Source organism: Crassostrea angulata, chromosome 2, assembly GCF_025612915.1.
Source record: "Crassostrea angulata isolate pt1a10 chromosome 2, ASM2561291v2, whole genome shotgun sequence".
NCBI classification, from domain to species: domain Eukaryota; kingdom Metazoa; phylum Mollusca; class Bivalvia; order Ostreida; family Ostreidae; genus Magallana; species Magallana angulata.
Genome location: NC_069112.1, coordinates 41,123,650 through 41,145,683, shown reverse-complemented (window position 1 = coordinate 41,145,683; position 22,034 = coordinate 41,123,650). Strand labels below are relative to the sequence as shown.

Here is a 22,034-nt window from a genome sequence, read left to right as displayed (position 1 = left end):
ACAACTACCGTTACTATATTCCGAGTTTCGAGGAGTCCGCCATTGTTTATGAGGTGCCATGTCGATTCGCCTCCGTTACAAAAACACACTGAACTTCGTTTGTCAATAAACTTAATGATAAGCAATAATGAAAATATTACTTTTAAACATTAATGCAAATTATAGAAATAAAGTATGAAAGAATATATAATTGAGTGTAAATTATTTTTTAAGTTCCAAAACCTTGAGGGTTAAAAAACGAAGGGGGTTGAAGTTTAACAGACACAACTTGTGTAAACCGAACGATATTAAATCATACGTTACTTCAATCTCTGAAAATATAATAATGAAAACTTAAGCATTTTATAATGAGTTTCATTTAAAGATATTTTTGATTATTATTAACATGTGTTAAAAAAAAAAAATATTTAACTAAATGAAAGAGTCTCAGAATACACAGTCAGCGAGTTGTTTTGATTCTATTACGTCACTTCCGCCCAGTGATTACGCGTTTTGAATGAAAGCAGACGGATCTTCAACATGAGCGACGGATTAATTAAGCATGGAACATGCAAGAAGATAATGCAGCAGATGTAGTTCAAAGTAATGGTATTAAAGGTAATATAGTATGTATACATGTATATTGAAATATCTTTTATGAGGGATTCAAAACGTAAGATTAAGTTTTGTTCAATTTTCAAACATTTCAAAATGGCGGTTTTTAATTTGTAGTGACATTCTTTTTTGACTAACTTATAAGTTTTAACTACATAATTGATAATAAATTACACATTTGATATACCTATATCGGTGCAATTACAAGGTAAAGTTATATGCTGATGTCATTTGAGTTAATACAAATTTTTTTTTTACTCTAGAATTATGCAGTGAAACCAGAATATTGGACAGCCCTAAAGATAGTGATCATTGAACATAAATTTCAGTAAGTAATAAATAAATGCTATTGCAAGTAATTGAAAATTTCTAATAGAATGGCCAGTATCATTTACAAATTTGAAAACAGTTATAGTTTCATCGTAATAAATTAAAGAAGTATTTTATTCGAGTATATAGATACATTGAAATGGATTGAACAGCAGGCATAATGCCTATTTATGTTTTCTCCTGAATTTTTCATCTTGTTTCATCTTGAGTTGTTTTATTTTTCTGCGATATCACTTTTTCTAGGGTAGGCACTCTCATTCTTAAGCTCTAGTGCAATTTCAGCATTATCATTTGATAAAAATATTTGAAATAAGAATTAAATGAGATGATTGAATGATTAGTTGATGTTCCAAATGTTTTAAACGACATGTCATAATTATACTGCTATTTGTCATATTATTTTTGTACAGTACAGAGGTGCAACTCTTCTGCCACCGAAGGGGCTATATGTGAAGCCTGAAGAATTGCCACCAAGAAGTATTGTCACCAAGACACTCTGGGTTTGTAGAAAATAATCATTTAAAGGATGGAGCATTTTACCTACCATGCAATAAATGCACATTGCAATATATGGAATACAAGTGAAATCAACATGAGCAGAGGCAAGGAAGATGCAACAAAGGAAGATTTCATAAAGAACATATTGATAGTTATCAACTAGTACAATGTAATCATATTCTAATGTCGCTTATATTTCAAATCATTGCATATTGGTATGTCAATTCTAATATTGTAACATTCCTTTAAAGCTAATGAGTTAGTATTGATATCATTACCTGCTGTTTTTTAAAACAACTTTATTAAACTTGCTGATTATTTAAAGTGATAGTCAGTACATAAGAATTATGTGATACTTAATATATTGTCTCATTATTCTTCAATTTATTATAATAAAGTATTTTATATTTGATTTTTTAGGAGATTTTACCTTTTTATATACAAAATGTAGAAGGTAAGAATTTTCATGAATAGTTCATGAATTTTATTTATGAATTATTCATGAATAAAATTCATAATGATATTCATGAACAGTTCATGAAGATTCATTAAACTTATTCATGAACAGTTCATGAAGATCCGATGAACTTATTATTGGACATTCATCAAATGATGAAGCTTCAGAATATAAAATTATATTCATGAATGTTCATCAACATTTCTTCATGAACAAAAATTCATGACTTTAAAATGTCCAATAATAAGTTCATGGGATCCTCATGAACATTTCATGAATATAATTCATGAATCATTCAAGGGAAAATCATGAATTCTTCATGATCATCTCGCAGGGGACTCTAGCGTCCCATACCTCTTTACAGGCTGCAATACCTTCGTCATGCGGAATGTTGGTGTAAAGGGATGTGACATCCATCGTCACGAGAATAGTATTATCTGGAAGATTTGAAGATGGCGTTTTGTTAAGATAATCCGTTGTATCTTTAAGATATGACGGTAAATTTTCAACATGTGGACGGAGATGAAGGTCGATGAATTCTGAAATTTTTTCAGTTGGATGTCCAATGGCACTTACTATGGGACGTCCTGGCATTCCAGGTTTGTGAATTTTTGGAAGAACATAAAATTGGCCGGGCTTACAGTTGATAGGAAGAAGGATAGAATAAATATTGTAACCAATTTCATTATTTTCAAACATAGTATCTAATGTTTTGGTAATAGTATTTGAGAATAGCATTTACCAGGGGCTGGTTCCCAGTTGCTCTTAGGTCTATATAGTTTATGGTTTTCAAGGTCTTGTAAAGAAGTTTGGGACTTGTCACCTACATCAGAACTGGAGTCTTTTCTAGAGAAATGTTCTTTCAGTCTAAGTCTACGGAAAAAAGCCCTAGTGTCCTCTCTTACAGCTCTTTCGTTTACTTCCCGGGGTGTAGGGCAAAAGTTGAGGCCTTTGGAAAGTAGTGAAGTTTCGGATTCGGTAAGAGATACACTAGAAACGTTAAGTACAGGACAAACCTTAGCGTTAGATATATATACACGCTTATTACCAACACAGTGTTTAAAAGATTAGGTCTCCATGTTCGAACCAATGAAGGGTCTGCCAACTTCGGAGAAATCAATTTGTCATTAATATTTGAAAGGAATAAGTACTAAATCAAATTCATGTGATGTGAATCAATATTGGATAAACTACTGTTGGTTTATATTAAAGATCTTACCTTGACCAAACGAAGCTGACTTAGCAAGTATTTCAAAAAAAATTTATTGGAATATATACGGATTTTGTTGGGTTACTGATGTGTATATTAAAAGTTTTTCATGTCGTAAATATAAGGATTATTTTTTTCTAATACGGTTTCTGCAATAAAAAATATAATATAAATGCATGTAAATATTTAGAGTAGACGTAATCAGAAAAAAACTCACCATCAAATGAAAGATATTTTAAATATTGTCAACGTACTTAAACTATTCTCAACTGTTTTTGCAACAGTGACACAGAGTACACTTTGCCAAAATTTTGTTTGCGAATCCGAAAACGTAAAACCTTTTGTAACGGGAGATGGAAACCTCGATACACTTGAGACAATCCAAAATCTCTTAGTCTTGTCAAACGCCAAAACACCTGAAATATCATAAAACTTGTACACTGTTAACAAAATTACGAAAAAAAAATTCGATAGATTTGAATTTTTTAAATTTTTTTAGTAGTGACTGGTAGTAATAACGAACAGTGTTCAAAATCAGAAATCCGAAGTAAAAATACAAAACAGTGGCAGAGTGAACACGAACCTCTGAAAAAAGTAAAGTTAGGATCAGAAGAATAATATGTCATATTTTATTAGTGCATGTTTTCCGGAAATTTATTTTGTCCTTATTTTATTGGAATTCATATATTTTCAAAAACGTTTTTTTCTTACCGTGTGCTTTATTTAAAATTGTCAAAGTATCCACTACACATCTGAAACTAGATATATACATGTATCTTTGAGCATTAAGGTCAGACGACACGTTCCGCAATTTTATATAACTTTTTCTAGGGATTTGTTAATGGTTTACTACTATTTTGACAAGATTTCTTGTAAAAAAAAATTAGGGAACCATACCAGGCATTTCTGCAAAATACTAGAGTATCCAATTTCCTATATAATCTTCTTGAAAATACACTTGAATCGCTGATATAAAAATAAATACGTTTACAGAACAGAAAAAAATCACTATAATGGAACTCTACCTCGGCCGGGGCGGCTTTGAACTCACGAACAGTTCTAGAACATATACGCTTCCAGCAGTGAGCGGCCACGGTTCTAACCACTCGGCCATATTAACTATAACCATATCCAAGTAAATTTTAATCATTTTTAGAATAATTAAAAATTAATATTTTTTATTGGAACTCTTTATTACGAGGAGATAAAGAAAAGATTCTCGAGGAAGTTGTCGTCTGACCTTAATTAATATCAAGTTATTAAATGCATAACGTCTATCATTGTTTTTTGGGGTTTTTTTTGTTTTTTTTACATTTGATACATTTTACTTTATTAACGCATCAGTTTGCAATTCATAATAAAGTGTAAAAAGCCAGCAACTGAACTAACTATATTTAACTACTATATTAAAACAATAAACTCGATTTTTTGGCCTTTAAGGATTACGTTTACTCAAGGGCGAAAAAAAATCAACTAATAGGTACGAAAAGCTACTTATTGTTCATTGTAGCCCCACTTTTATGGTGCTATTTTTCACTTTCAAATAACTAGGTCAATGACCTACTTTTTCTGCTAGTGACCTCTAAATGTTTTTTGAAAAAATTGTCAAAAATTGTCAAAATTGTCCACCATTTTCAAGGTTTTCTTTATTTAATTATTAAAAACAATAAAACAATTTGTAGATTGGGAAATGATAAAATACGAATAGCTTAACTGATTTTATATTTGAATGAATCGTTTTAATCTGATATCTTAAGTTTAATTTAGTCCGAGTTTCCTCTATCAATTTCTAAAATTGTATTCATTTTTGATCGAGTTGTACAAAAAATTGACTAATAAGAGCTCCAAACCATTAATTGCCTAAAACTGTTTTTTATTGTCCGTATTATGTTGTTTTTATTATTATATAAGGTCAATGATAAAAATTTCGAGATATATTATCTTGAATCGATTTTATCTATTTTAAAGATTTATTCAATCGCGTGTCAGCCAGTGATATAAATTTATAGCCGAGTATATACAACCATAAAATATGTAAAATGATATGAAAAAACACATTCAAACTTAACGTTTGCAATTACACTACAACAAAAAAGATTTTAAGAGAAAATAAGAAAATGAAAAAATTAGTCTGAATTTCCTCTGTTTCAATTTTAATATACCTTTGTCGGGGCATATCTTCCTCAAATAAACAAGTCATGGGTATCAATATCGATTTTTGTTAATTTTAGTTTTTATGTGTTTTTAATACAACTTTGGACTTCAGATATTGAACTTTGTAAAAAAAATTTTAAAATCTCAAACCCTGAGTAAACGTAGTCCTTAATACCGATAAATCGGAGGAGTACTGTCTTTTGTTTTATATATTTTAAACATCATTGGTACATGATGATTACTAATTTGTGAAGGGTTTTTTTGTTCTCAATCAAGCTTTGCTAATAAATGATCAACGAAAATTGTTCAAAAAATTCCGGAAATTATCTGGATTTTTTGCATTTTACAATCCTGCGCATGTGCATTACATTCATGCTAAATCACGCGAGGTTTTTTAGCTCGGTTTCCAAAAAATCCCATTTGCATGGATAAACTCAGAAACGATAATACAAATACGTTTGAATTTTTATTGGAAATGTTCATAATTTACTATTCAAAATCCCAAGAGTTCCAAATGTCATTTTGAAGCGAAAAAAGGCGTTCTTCAATAATTGGAATTAATGTTTTAAATGAAAGGTATTTCGAAATGGTTTGTTATAAATAATCTGACCGGTTTTTTTTCAATGCAACTTCATTAATTTTTTCCAAAATCGTTTTGGAGCGGTTCTGCAATTTTTGCTAGATTACGGGTGTATGGGAGGCATTTTAACTGGGGTGAAGGCCTGTTCCGAGCCATAGTTAGATTATTCTAACTCACCAGAGTGTAATGAAGTTAAATACATTGCTGTAGGTTTAAAGCTTGGTTCTGTAAATGTCAACAATACGTTGTGTCGATGTAGATATTTCATAAATTTCCAAAATAACATTCAGTGTCATCCCGTGAACCCACGGGTCAAAGTCTAGCATATTAAAAGGAAAAATAACACAAGTGATTCAAATTCCGAACCTTTGGAGTGGGCGTGTCTACCATCTGCATCTTTAACTGTGGGTGGTGGTTGGTCATTATACATTGCATAAGTTACGATATCTGGAGACTGAATATAACACAAATACACGTCAGGTACTTATCATCAATATTTCATAATTAATTGGTCACAGTCAAAAAATCAAAATAAAATTTTCTACTGATGCAGTTAAAGAAATGAAAATGACCGATACAAGTGATCAATATTAGATTGTTAAGTTGATCCTTGTAGGTTATGAAGGTTGCAATAATCACCAAAAAAGGGCATTTTATTGTTTAAATAACCAGATCGTATACGTATAGTGCCTTAAGCGTCTCATATAAAGGGTTTTCGATGATTTTTCTGATATCTTTTTGCATGTAGGAAAACGATGGCGAAGCAGTATCCATGTAGAAAAACTCGGTTCTGCTTGTTTTAATAGGATATCCATCATTTGTTAACTTTGGTACTGTGTACATGATGAACCTGCAAATAAAAAAAATCATGATCATATCAAAGTAAATATAGCAGTTATATATAGAATATTAAAGCAATTGATTACCTTTGATCAGATGCTATGCAGCTGGTTTTTTTTTAAAATATGTAACAATTAAGTGCACAACCCAACCCAAACCTCTGCAAAAATAAACTTTCTTTAAATTTACATAATAAAATTAACAATATGCCCCCAGATCCCCCCTTCCCAGAGAAACTTAAATAAGTGTCACCTTAAAGAAATTTAAGCGTTTGAAAATACCTCCACACAATTATAAACTATGACCAAAAGTGACTAAGTACGATGATATTAAGGTGAGCGATAGAAACTCTTCAGAGTATCATGCATTATAGGTATAAAGCTTGGGTTTTGCAACTTATTTTAAATAAGATTTATTGCGCTTATCTTATACATTTTAAGTTTGTTACGGCGCTGCTATCCTGAAAGTTGACAAGGATAGGATAGGATACAGGATGCAGGATAGAAATATAAAGTCCAGCTCTATCCTGTACTATATTGCAACCTGTAGCCAATCAGATTCGAGTATAAATTTCAGAGTAGTAGTTTCGCGAAACAAAAATGAATTAAAAATACATTTTAAACATCAATTTTATTTTTAAAACAATGTCAAACTTTAAGAAATAATAAATATGTTTTATGTTTATAATGCGGTAAAGAAATTTGATGGGCGCTACAATTTTTTTTTTCAATTAGGAAACAGCGCAAGTATAGAGTTAATGTAAAATTTTTAATGCACAATGAAGCGTAAATAAAGTCTAATTGCATTATTTAAAGACTTCAATATTAAAAAAATTAATATATTCAGTCTATGAGTAACTGACATATAAGTAGATATGTAATCCCGGTATCTTCCAAATAATCTTACTGCTAAGACTCAAATTTCATTTCGTCTTAGTAAATGCATTCCTAAACCATTCCAAATAATACAAACAGAAAAATTGAATTTGACCCAAATCGTGACCATGCCCCTTTAATATCACCGATGCACTGGTAAATACATGTAAGTCCCTTCGTTCTAAAGATTTACAGGTCTAGGTATTAATACGATGTTTTGACTTTTACATGCAAGATAAAATATAAATATTCATTTTCTTAAATTTCGTGTTATTTATTTCTTATTCCTAAATTTGGATGGTATGGGATATGAAAAGATAGGATAGAACTGTTTTGCAGGATAGAATGCAGGATGCATGATATACAATGTGGGAAAGGATAGGATTGTTTTGACAATTTCCACAATAGCAGAACTGTACCTTGATTCATCTAAAGACTTTAATTGATATTTAAAATCTACTTGCATTAATTAAAAAAGAAATATGGTAAATGTCCCTGATAATGTTGAAAAAAAAAACAAGATAGCTGCATGTTAGCTCATAAAATATCAGGACCACTTTTTGATGTTAAGAAAGGTACCAATCAAAATGTTTGCAATTTAAAGACACTTTTATTTATTTACTTTTCATTTCCATTTTCAATGTACTTTCTTATAAATTTCTGACTGCAAAAAGAGCAAGATTCCTTTGCTATTTTACCTCATTTTTTTCTGACGGTTAATGCATGCTGTCATGTTCAAAGATGAAAAATAGATAATGCAAAACATTTAACTCTGTACTCTTAACTACTGACGCCTTTTTTACAGTTCGTTTATGCAGTTTTTTTATTTCGTAACTATCGCATCATTAAGTGACTTCCGCAATCACTTACTTTATGGACGTAAAACATAAGAGTAAAAGAAAAAATATCCTTTATAGAAAACAAAATCTAAATTACTTACATGGACATAGTGGATCTATGTAGTATACCAATAGTATGCTTCACGCTCTGTATTACTAGCTTACAGCTAGATTTCGACAATTTTTACAATGTACTTCATTTGGTTTTCCTGAAATCTCTATTTGTGGTTACAAAACTTCATGTTAGGAACTGCACTAAATGAAAACAGTAACGTGGAATGCACGTAACACAGCATGTCAGGGAAGTCACAAAAGAAGAAATAACTCATGATAAGAGTGTGCAAAAGTGTCTTTGAATGTATTTTTCCGTTAACATGAAGCAGACAAACTGGTCGATAAAAATTTTAAGTTCCTGCATTGTATACATTCGAACTCATAGAAGATAACTTAAGCGACAAGAAAGAAAAATTATTAGTGTATTCATTAAGAAAGTTAAACATAGTTATATATAGACATTCACAATTTCTTACTGTTGCTTTAAAAAGGCTTATCTTTAACATTTACTGCACACAGTCACATAAATAACAAACTTTGTTGAGTTAGAGAAAATTCGTATAAAAAATTCTATGTAACATGTTTTTTCTGAATTATTTATCCGTTTACCAAATGTCGACCAATAGTTAAAAAGGCGGCACTCATAAATAACAGCAATGAAACACATAACACAATAACACAATACGCATGTGCATTGTTATACGTTAAATGAATGCATGTGTTAATCTTTCAACTTTTTTTCAGCAATCGAAGCAGAAATCGTCATATTATTTCAAAATTTGACGTTCTTTTACCTAGTATATGTTACAAAAATATAGAAATAACTTACACACTCTAAACAATGAATTAAAGATGTAAGGATGGGTAGCCACTGTTCAGAATGTTGATTACGTCAATTTGTGTGAATTAATAAACATTGAAATCAAGTATCGCCAATTTTAGAGCAACAGTAAAAATAGTATAATCTTTTTAACGAAAAATATAATCAATTTGAAGGCGTTATAAACAAAACATATTATGCTCAAACATAATTATTGTTATATAACAAATGATGAATGTTGTTGTAAAAGGATGACGAATTAATTTTACCGCAAACTTGGTATGTCACAAAATCATTTGTGTTCCGTTTGCATTACTTTAGAAGATGTCAATCAATTGTACTCGGTTTAGAAATTCATATAAAAATATGTTTATTAATTCTGGCCTTATTTACCTCTGTCATTTTGGATGAGCTTCATGATGTAATATTAAGTGCTTACTCTCTTAAAGCAAATCAAATTTTAGGACGTTATTTAACAAATCCTATTGTGGCCATATATTGCTGAGTTATGTAATATCTTTAGTCCCTTTTTTCCTACAACATTGTTATTGTTCATTTTCTATGAGGCAAACTTTTTTAAATGGTATTCTGGAAATATGAACTACATAATTATCCGTTATGTCAAATTTTGGTCATGGAATCAATTGATAATTTAATAGATATTATTTGATTTATGATAAGTAAATCAACAATTATTCATAATAAAACATCATCGCTCTTTTTCGTATTATACACTTAAAGGCCGAACATTTTTACCGGGTGGTAAATCTCAGGTAAGGGCGGGGCTTAATTATCAGAGGTGTGAAAGCCTCCGGGGCTTGCAGTCTACCTGTGGTCGTGAACGCTTCTAATCGCTATACACAGGAGGCAAATTAATACACACGAAATAAAGAATTAGTCAGAATTGGTCTTGGTTTAAATATCTTATTGTTCTAATGACCATACGAAGCGATTTTATACGGAAATGGTATGTGTCGTCCGAATTTTCTCTAAGCACACGTGTGTAAAGCACAATTGAACAAATGCAGTAAATTAATTCTGCTATAAAAGTATAACTCAGTACATTGTGTTTAGCACTTGACATTGTTTAAAAAGTTAATTTTAACAATTATAATAGTATAAGAAAACCATACGATCAGTAAGAATGTGGAATGTAAAGAGAGACATTATACGTCGACAAATAATGGAGTTCGTTTTCCATGGAGTGACGTTTACATGGACCAACTTCTTACCAGTAAATATAGCTTTAGTAGCATATTGTACGTTTGTTGTAAAAAGAAAATTCTATATGTTTTGGAGCTGTCCATGCATTTTCGTGGAATTTATTAGGTCACACACATTCAACATAATTCAAATATAAATTGTGCGTATTTTCAATCACTGAATAATTATTTTTCATAATCAATTTTAATACTGGTAATGTTTAAAAATCAATTTTCAACCCCCCCCCCCTTTAATACATGACGGAAGATAACAAAGATAACGTTGTTAATTGCTAGTAAACAGAAATCCGCGGACCTGGCAAGATCACGCTCGGACGAACAAGTCAATCAAACTGGGTGCTATTGTTTCAAACTTGATTGACAAGCGGCATCATTTTGAAGTTTGTACAGGTAAAAAAGGGGGCGTTTGTAAAATGTTCGGCATTTAACATTTAGATATTCTGATTAATTCTAAAGTGGTAGAATAATATTGTTTCCATAAGAGATATTTTTCATCATGTTTAACATCCTCCACTGCAAATTAAGTTAAAATGTATTTCATGTAGATTTGTACGTTGTTCATCGTCCACCATGAAGAACAGAATCGTTATCTGCAAATTAAGAGAACGATGAAAATGTATGCAATCCCCTTTTTTAGATAATGCACGTGTGAAAAGGTGAATGAAAATTTTAGAAGTATCTGTTAGTTTCAAAGTACATTTTAACTGAATAATTTAAACTATTAAGGATGTGAAAGATGTACACTTTTGCTTCCGTTTTCATATTTTTCATTATAGATACATACATAAATCCAACACCATATTCTGATATCTTTACAGAAAATAGAAAATATTGAAAGCTTGTAATGACTTGCTTAATGAATTTTTAACATAATGCCGTCACAATGGCGTATATTACATAAGGTGCATTATACTTATTGCATGTCATTTTAAAGTCCTAATGTGGCTGTAATAACAGTGATATTCATTATTTAGTGAAATACTGAAACATAAACATATTTGATTAAAATTTTACAATTAAAAAAGAAATGTTTGTAATTGTAAAAGTTTGTTAGATGTTGGTATTATACACCTTTTACTTTTTAGCTATAATGGTAATGACAGGCGAGACTGCTGGAAAGAATTTGCATAACATTTAATCACTGAATTATTGTCCTTACGGGTTGCCAAAAGCAACATAACAAATTGCAAAATTTTAATCAAAACTTACTTTGTCTTCTTATTTCAGTTTTTCTCTAACATTCGTTTTCCCGTTGTTGACGTGTTTATTTGTTGTGAGTCATCTTTAACGCGCAAATAAATTCGCTGTCATTTTATTAGATTTGTCGTTTGAAATACTTTTATAATACATAACAATTTTAAGGGTATATTAAGTTGACCTATTTTTTTTAAAGCTTGATGCTTTTAAACTAGCGAAAGAAAACATGATTTTAAATAATACTATAAATATACAATTATTTATCAAGTTAATAAATAATTAGTGTAGTCTTAAATGCATACAAAGTTTATAAGTTGACACTTTGTGCTAAAGGTAAGTTATATATACTTTGGCACACTAGGAACGAGAAATCACTAACGTTTTCATTAATTCAATTTAAGATATATAATTTCATATTGGGGAAAATCGTTAATATGGAATAAAATTTGGTGTTCTTTTCAAATATCTCTGTTATCGGCTTTCGTTCTCCCAAAGTAAAGAAACACGAATAATGCATGCCTTTTTACTTCATTATTTTTGATAATCATACAGTTTCTTCTAACGCAGTAATCTCTTTCTTTTTTTTTTACTCACGTGTGTTTCTTAAATGCACCTTCGTTTCAAACCGTTATTAAAAATTTAAAAAAAAATCATTTCCATACATGAAATACAAATTGACAAATAAAACATATATATGTAACATTCTGGCTTTAAATATGCAACTAGACTTTACCCGTGCGTGCACGGGTTGACATTGCAAATTATGTCGGGCATTTACAAAATAGATACATCAAATTTGCACACCATGTTGTCATTCAGAACTCTCGGAATTTTCATATTAAACGCACTGAGTTAGAGTTATCTCCCGTATTTTCTTTCATGAACAACATTTTTCATGAAAATTTACACGTATTTGCATCATTGTATTTGAGTTTACCCATGCAATTGTGATATTGTAGAAAAATAAACTAAAGAGCATCCCGTGATTTAGCGTGAATGTAAAGATTGTAAAATCCTAACAACTCAGACGATTTCTGGATTTCTTAAAGAAATTTTCTTTGATTATTACTTAGCGAAGCCTGATTGAGAGAAAAAATGGTAATCTCCAAGTACCAATGATGTTAAAACTATATAAAACAAAAGACAGTACTCTTCTGATTTCTCGGTATTAAAGGCAAAAAAATCGAGTGTATTATTTTAATATAGTAGTATAAATACTTTTGAACTGATAACTGGATCTGCTTCATATCTAACTAGTTGTCCTGACTTTCTACTCACGTGTTTAACACAAGTCCCCCTCGTACTCAGCATTGCATCCAGTGAGGCATGTTCCATTGATATTAGAAAATTGACTTTAATTAATACCGTTTCCACAAATTTCGTTGCAGTCAACGCCGTATGAACCACTGTTGCATTCTTTTAAATGAAATGACATGAAATGACTCTTACTTAATATTTAGAGGATGATATGTAATGCTATCCTTAAATTACGGTAATGCACTTGTTTGTATATCAATGCAAGAGTTACATGTTATTCGGTCTTTATTAAAAAAAATAATAACTAGGTGATTGAAAAATAAATAAGAAGGATTTTTTCCTCTGCCTGTACCTGATATGTTTTCCTTAACTGTTTTACATAAGTCTCCTTTCAAACCAGCTTCACATCCAGTTAAGCACTTTCCATTGACATTAGCGCATTGGCTAACCCTACGACAGTGTCCACATGTTTGATTGCATGCAGTACCATACGATCCTTTGTCACATTCTGGAATGATCAGATGTTATATATATATATATATATATATATATATATATATATATATATATATATATATATATATATATATTTATCTATCTATCTATCTATCTATCTATCTATCTATCTATCTATCTATTTATCTATCTATCTATCTATCTATCTATCTATCTATCTATCTATATATGTATTTCTTTTCATACACATAATGACACACATTTTGCTTTTTAAACTATATCATTGCTATATCGATGCTAAACAATTAAATGTGTTTGTCCTTGTGCCTTATATTAGAAGTTATCTGTAGTCATGTATCATATACAAAAAAATTATCTCGATGTTAAGTTTCGAAAAAAAAATCATTCTTTTATAATTGCAAAGGTTGTATTCATTATTTATTCTTTCTTAATATCATAGTTATGACGAATATTCGTTGATATGTTGCCCGGTTAAACAGTTAGCACTCTCAACGTAGCCACGTAGCCAGGGATACAACCAGAGTCACAAGAAGCATTTACAATATATTTACAACACAAACCTGAAGTATCATTACATTTCTTTTTTTTTTTTTTTTACAAAATGCTGATTATTTGAGCAAAAAGGGTGTAATAGGAAATGCGATCATAAATGATCAAGTGTAGCATACAGCCATAGTCACACAATATATTCACATTATTAAACCCAAAACATGTCAATCAATGCAATTCCTATTACATTTTTTTTTTTACAAAATAACCACTCAGACATGCTAGAGAATATATATGACGAAAATGACGCGAGAAGGTGATTTCTGTTGATTTGCCTTTTGATTGATTTTTGATTTTTCAGATGAAAAAAAAAAAACCCATAAGTTTGATAGTCATTTTCATACAATAATAAATACTCTATGCTAATTTGTTGTATGTATATATATATATATATATATATATATATATATATATATATATATATATATATATATATATATATATATAGTTTTTGAATTTGAAAAAAAAAGTTTTGATATCAATAAGTAGATGCTGCATTAAGAAACAAAGATTAAAAAATGATAATACATGTAGTAACGGCTGTAGAGAAATATGATATTTTTTATCACGTAATCGTAGATTTGGTATTAGTATATTGTCGACACTGATTTGCTCTGTGCATATCCCTTTTTTACTATTAATATTATCATATGTCTCAACATATGAATATACTAAGAAAAATATGATATATAAATAACTTTTAATAATACTGCATACATATCAATTCATTTTTTTTATAATGATCGGGGGCGCTCCGTGCACGTGCACATTGAAAATGTAACTGTCATGAAAACAATGAAGTCTTTTTAACGCACTTTCATTTTCTCTGAATAAATCATATCTTAGTCTAGTAAGGAACTTATTTTATAAACTACGTGTGCAATTCAAAGAATGTTTTTAAAATTATTCATAATCAATAACTAAGTACAACGAACTTGGCATTTTAAAAATGTATGGTGCCATTATATGCGCATTGGATTCCTGTGCATGCTATATGAAAAAAGAAACTTCCCCAAAAGTCTTTCTTTCTTTTTCTCATTTTGCTTTACCTTCTTTATTCTTCAGTACAATTACACATGATTGTCACTTTAGTGATTTCATTTCAATGTTTATCGTATTTTACTTTGATACGTTTTTAATTCGCCATGGCTTGCTTGATTCTATGTCGCTTTATTATTTTTTTTAGTCTGTAATAATCTAAATTACTTCTTTCATATTTACTGTCTTGTTCCTTAGTACATTCTTGTGTTTTAATTAAAAACGTAAATTCTGCAATCAAATTGTTTAAATGAAAAGCCGCATTTTTAAGCTAAGCGGAAGTGCGTTTGCTGCAATCCCCCCCCCCTTTTGTTCCGGTTTATGAAATACGCAGCAAGCTTAGTAAGATTGCGGGATGTTTCGTTCTTAGAGAGACAATTCGGGCCGATTGTTTTGCTCCTACGTGTATCAATCAAATATACTATGAGTTCACCAAGTTCTAAAATAGTATATAAATCCATATAATAATAATCATTTTCGCAAGCTTTACTTTTTTTGCACGAACTTGTAATCTATGCTAGCTTTAGGTAATCTAAATCAGTACATGTACATCGCTAGCCTGCATTCGTAATTAAAATACTAGATAATTTATTGGTTTTGTAAACTTAATTTCAGAAGTGAATTTGGCTTTAAAAAATTCTTTTAATATTTCATCATTAATTGTTACAATAGACATGTACGCTGTTTTGAACACATTTTGATAACACAGAGAAAGTAGCCGATGAAATGTTTATCTGTTCTTTACAATTCTGTAGTCATAAAACTAATGAAGACTTGGGAAAAAATATTTTCTTTCAATATTCATTCTGATTGATCAGATCGGCCTTTTATAAGCATCTATTAAATAATTTTGCCAAAATAAATTACTGACAGACCACAGGAGAAGCAGAGCGGGGGCAAAAATAAGGCGGTGTTCATATTGTATAAATTCGTATATTTGAAACAATTAAATGACAATCGTAAAGTTAACTTGCATTTGCTTTTGCGTTTAAATCTGTATGCACCACATTTTGTAGTTATATGTAAACGTTTTCTTTCTTTATAAAATTCAGTTGATGCAATAAAACTAGTCTGAAATAATAGATGGATTAAAAAAAACTAATGACATGCCATGAATATTCTAGCTTAAATAACTGTATTTAGTTACAGTACAAAAAAAAATATGAGGCTAAAATGAAAGGTTATTATTCATACTAAGAATTTAGCCTCATGATAAATTTATCAAATTTCATTCATTATTATCTGTTTAAAAATCAACAAAATTACATAATCTTACAATTTGGAATAATATCAAACTACATGAATATCAATTGATAAACGACTGGATCTACATGTAGTATCAACCTATAAATTAAACACACATTTTTAACAAAAGTTCATTCAGTAGTATTTTTGAATTAGATTAAAATAACACTTATAAATATTGAACAGATAAAATAAATTAGACATTTTTTTAATTATCTTTTTCCTCGTGCAGAACCACATGGTAAGTGGATTATCTTTCTTTTTTTTCGAATTAATCATATACAAATGCCTTTATAAACATTTATTAAAGTATTTATCGTGCAATAAAAAGGCTATGGGTTTCATTCAGATTGTTAAGCTTGTTTTTGGACCCGAATCTTCAGAGATTCAGAGGCTTTAGATGAAAATGGTAGACCTACATGAAGTTAAAGTTGGCCTTGCGAGTAAACAGATGCTGACGGGCGGATCAACAAGTTATAATGAATCGGTAACGAAAACGCAGTCGCGAATACAATGATATCTGAATAACCGGTTAATTTAGAATTAATTTATATTTAAAACATTCAATATCAGATTAAGTACCGCAATGTAAATTGTTCCGGAATGTTAATTGTTCAGTCGTGTTATTTTTTCTAATATGCATGACTGTACAATTTTTTTTTATGCCGATGATCAAGAGTTGTCTTTTGTTCGTATCAAACAAGCACGGAATCTACGTACGATAGTGAGCTATGAGTAAAATATGAAAGAATAATATGTTCATTTTATTTATTATAAAAGATACTGCATTATAGGGCCTTGCTATTAAGATACGTGCTCATAAACAAAGCAACAATTTAAAAATACAGCGCCGCTGTTTTCTGGGAGCGTCTCTTACATTCATTCTGTACATATCTTAGAACTGTTAAAATCAGGGTTTTTTTTTTTTTAAGTACGTTTTATTTAGTCCATTTGTTTTAAACAAACAGTAAATAAACCCCGATTATCTGAAGCTTCTGATCTCTTTCCATCGTATAAATTTTCTTTAAGCAATTTTTTGGCCAAAAGGTCTTCTTCCGAGATTCACACCAATTTTATGTATATTCGCTGCGCCGCCTTGACGTCAAATTTTTAACTAACCGTCTTTGTCAAATTTCAATTGCTGGGTACATATTTAAATACTCTCCTTGTATTTCAACTCGAACACTAGTAAAACTTACACAAAAGTGAGTCACAAAAAAAAGCAAAATGAACATCTCAAATTTGATTTCTTTTGTCAAGAATTGCAGGTCAAACAACACTTAAAGACGTTTAAGTTTTTTAAACTCTAAATTTGTGCCTGCACCAGGTACTCCGACCACCGACTTGTTCATGTACTGTCATAAACAAACTATTAATAATTTTGTAATATTACTTTGCTTAATTTTTCGTTTAGGTTTTTTCAATGATTATGCCAATTTTCATTAAAATTCGTCACTTAGAAAGAGAGATATTCATGCTGTCTCAATAATTTCCGAACAACCCTCGTGTTTCTCTGTTTTATACAAAACGTCATCAGGACCCTTTTCTCATGTGCGCAATCATATATTGAACATGACCTATGCACATTATTTCTGATGTCCATTATACATTACAGATGGGAGATTAAATGAGAGGAATATTGAGTTTTACAGTCTGATTGGTGCCCTCGGCCTGTCTATCGTCATAATAATTGTACTTATAATTTGCCAAAGAATGCAAAGGTAAATACGGACATAAAAGTTTGTTTGTGTGGTTTTTTTTCTACTATTTCCCTGCTGCTTTATAAATTTAAATGCGTGTACATGATAAAAGGTTTGATATTTAATCTAATTGACCATTTCAAGAAGAAACCACAAGAACCAGTCAACAGTCGATACACCATTACGACATTCCGCCGCTGTTGCTAACCAAGGATGCGCTGCCTTTGGTACTTACATGGATTCTGTCGAACACATTTCAGGTCATCTGTACGATGAAATCCAAGCAGACAAAATGTAACATACATATCTGTGAAATAACCGTTTTCTGTATGTTCTTTTTTTCAATTGCTTTGTTTTGCTTTTTTTCCTTGTTAATTTGGGTTTTTTTTCTGTTTGATTGTTTGACTTGTTTTGTTTGTTGTTTTGTTTTTGTTTGTTTAATTATTTAATTGTTTTTTTTTTCTTTTGTTTTTTTTTGGGGGGGGGTTTTGTTGTTTGTTTGGAGGGTGTTTTGTTCTTTTTAACTATTTTGGATGAATAAAAATCCGATTTCAGAATCGTTTTGGAGCATAAAAAGTAGACTAGAATAAATAGAAGATGAATTGTGCATTTTACAAGAATTAATTTAGTACTGTTTAGCAAAAAAGAATTCAAAAACATGCATGTATATGCATATGTTGTATATCAAAGGTACTATAATTAATAGCTTGTATACAATCTCTATAGTTTTTGTAAATAACCACTTAAATTTATGTTCCGCATCACAAAGCGTTTTGATAGTACGGTATACAACTTGAAAAAAAAATATGAAAACAAATATATAAAAAATACAAATTACTAATTTTAATTAGTATCTTATCAAATTAAAAAATCGTAAGACATTATACAATGTAAAATAATTTAATGTTTATTACATTAATCTCGAATCTTGATATTAACCATCATTTCACGAAAGCTGTTTAACTATGATATCACTCTATTGAGACAATACCCGCATTTTGCAAACAAATCGATAAACATATATAGTCATTTTCTCCATAGATTGCATTTGAAAGTGAAGGGTAGATAGCAAGTCTGAAAAAGTAATATTTTTATATTTTGAACATAACATTTGTAGTGAAAGCAATTACTTGTGCAAGCATGCGTTTGACGTCTCACAAACCGTCGACAGACATCAAAATTATGCTCCAAAATTTTACTTTAAAAACGGGCAATTTTGAGGACTTCATTTCTACAATATATCGTGACTCCGTCGATTACCTTTTACACTTTTTTTCAAAAAAAGTTTTTGGAGGTTGATTTCAATCAAGTCTCCTATGAAGTTTCTCTGGCAAAACGAAAGTGAAACAGTGTTAAGACCTAAGCACAAATCACCACTGCTGGCAAGACTTAGTTCTTGAAAATAATAGAAAAAATCGATGTAATGTATGTTAAAGCATTGTTTTTTTTTTCAAGGAAACTTATCAATAAATACTTTAGAAATAGTCAGATTTTATATAATAAAAACAAGTTAAATAATTTTGTAGTCTCAAGTATTCCAACGCTAGAGTTTCATATAGTCTCGTTCAACCAAACGCTTGACTGTTTCCGTAAAATTGGCTCTCTTGCTTGTCGGAGATTAACAGAGACAGCCGGACGTCTGGTTGAACGAGACTGAGTTCGATATCAATAGTGATTGAATCTATACAATCTTTAAAATTGTTTCGATTACTAATTTAATACATAGTTTAAAATCCATCTTTATATATTACACAACATGATTCATATGGTGTTTCTCGAAATTTTTGTCAGAAAAGTTTAAAAATCCATATTATAAAAAAGTGCGTAATTCAAATTGGCATGCAAGATAATAAATGATAATCGAAAAAATCAACTTACATCAGTACTTCAGTCCTTTGATTATTATATACAACGAACTTAAGAAAGCTTTATGTAAAACTGAAGTTTTGTGGCGGATAAATTCATAACACTAGATATAGTCATTTTAAGTCAGACTTTTGCTCACATTTTGTTTAAAGCATTTTGTAAAATCATGTTTATTTGATTTTTTAATATTTCTCGCTTAGTTATAATACAAATTAAGTTACTTTTTAGTTCTTCTTTCTTAATGTTTATCTATTGATGAAACCCGTGTTCATACAACTTCCGTATATATATGCCAATATTGAATCGGTATTTTCCAATTTAATATACAGTAAGAAAATAAAATAAATGAGCTTTCATATATGTTACAAGATAGGATAGTCATTTCAAGCAGTCGGCAGATGTGCTGCAGGAATGTAGCATGTAGCGTCATTTTTGATACTTATTGTGTTGTTCACATTAAAATTGATACTTGAAAGGATAAAAACTAAATAAAATCATAATGAAAAGCAACATTCCTGATAATTTTGTGAAAATACACATATGTAATTACATAAAATAATGTGCACTTACCAAACTTCTGCAAGTTCAGCTTCACCGTCACAATGTTTGTTTCCGGAAAAAATTACGCCGATCGATTCAGACTGATTATTATAATTTTTCACATGTTTTTCTCTCCGAATTTTCGATATTTGAACATGATCGACTAAGAATACCACGAAACAAATTTAAACAAAGAAAGTACAAATATACTGCTTACTACAGACAACATTTTGTTGTGGAATTCTTAGTCGCTCATATTTTTTAGAACGCAAGAAAGTTGGAAATAGTAGTTTTCTTGGTGTTTTTCAGAATTAGGCATGTATTCCATCCATTTAATTTTATTTTGCCAACACTTGTGAAGATATCAAACAAGTTCTATAGTTTAAGCTTGTTATCAACTTTATAAAAAAATATGATATGTTAATTTACGTGGAGTTTATTTTATAGAAACATTGAGGGCATTTCTACTATATATCTTCTATCTACGAGGGTTGTTCGGAAATTATTGAGACATTTTCTCTAATTATTTTAGAAAAAAAAAATAAACTCTTGAAATTTTACCAAAACGTAAATCAGGATAGAGTTTATCAATGTGAAAAGTTTCTTGTTCATTGCATGAATAGATCATTCCTAGTAAGCTGACTAACGTGCTTTCGTCCTGTAACCCGGCGCAACCGCAAACTTTTCACAACGTCATTTTAACGCTTCTTATTCCTCCCGTGTTTTAAACACCTTACAAACGAACTGAAATAAGAATTATTCTTTATTTCTCATCTTTTGTTTTAATTTCAAGATGTCATCATTTACATTTTCTCTCATTCTTGTTTTTTTAGAGAAAAAATCGAGTTATTTTTAGCCGAAAGTCTAATTACTGTGAATGTCTACTGCAGTCATTTTTTTTTTTACATATTTTAGAACTGTTGACAACAGTTAGTGTGTCAAAACTTGTTAATTAATCCCTTTGGCCTAATTCTAGTTAAACAATTAGTGAAAAAAATATGATGAACTGAAGTTATATACCTTGTCTTGTCATCGTATAGTTTTTTAGGCAATTTCGTGGCTTTAAAAGGTCTTCTTCTGAGATTTCCACCAGTTTGACGGTTTTCAATATGCCGCCTTGACGTCAAAATTCAATGTAAAGTCGTTGTCAGATGTCTATTGTTTGGTAAATATATGTGTACCTTATCCGTATTTCAACTCAAACATCAGTGAAACTTAATCAACAGTTAGTCGCAAAGGATAGCAAAATGAACATATTTAATTTGATTTCTTTTATCATTAACTGTAATTCTACGGATACTTATAAAGCAGATGTTTAAGTTGTTTAATTCCCGAGTTCATGGCTGCGCCGGGTACCCCGACCACCAACTTGTTTATCTACTGTTGTAAACAAAATATTAAATATTCTTTTAATATTACTTTGTTTTATTATTTGTTGGTGTTTCTTCAGTGTCTATGCCAATTTTCACCAAAATTCGTCTCTTAGAAAAGAAAATAATCGATTTGTCTCAATAATTTCCGAACAACCCTCGTAGTTGTTTCAAATAGGATATTGATAAATAAATAACACAATTTCACGAGGAATCACAACATATTTGTATTTTACAGTTCCCCATTCAAAGAAAATAAAATAAAACACATTCAAAGATACGGAAGATACGAGGGTTACCAAAAGGTTCGTGGACAATCGC

The 22,034-nt window shown here is 30.1% G+C and overlaps 1 protein-coding gene and 1 pseudogene across 1 annotated transcript in view; both read right to left on the bottom strand.

Annotated features, from left to right (window-relative positions):
* Nucleotides 1-6,527, bottom strand: part of LOC128172449 (plancitoxin-1-like) — a 60,163-nt pseudogene extending 53,636 nt beyond the window's left edge.
* LOC128172387 (uncharacterized) overlaps nt 1-22,034 on the bottom strand; it is a 172,808-nt gene that overhangs the window by 116,440 nt on the left and 34,334 nt on the right. The gene's annotated exons all lie outside the window — the stretch shown is intronic.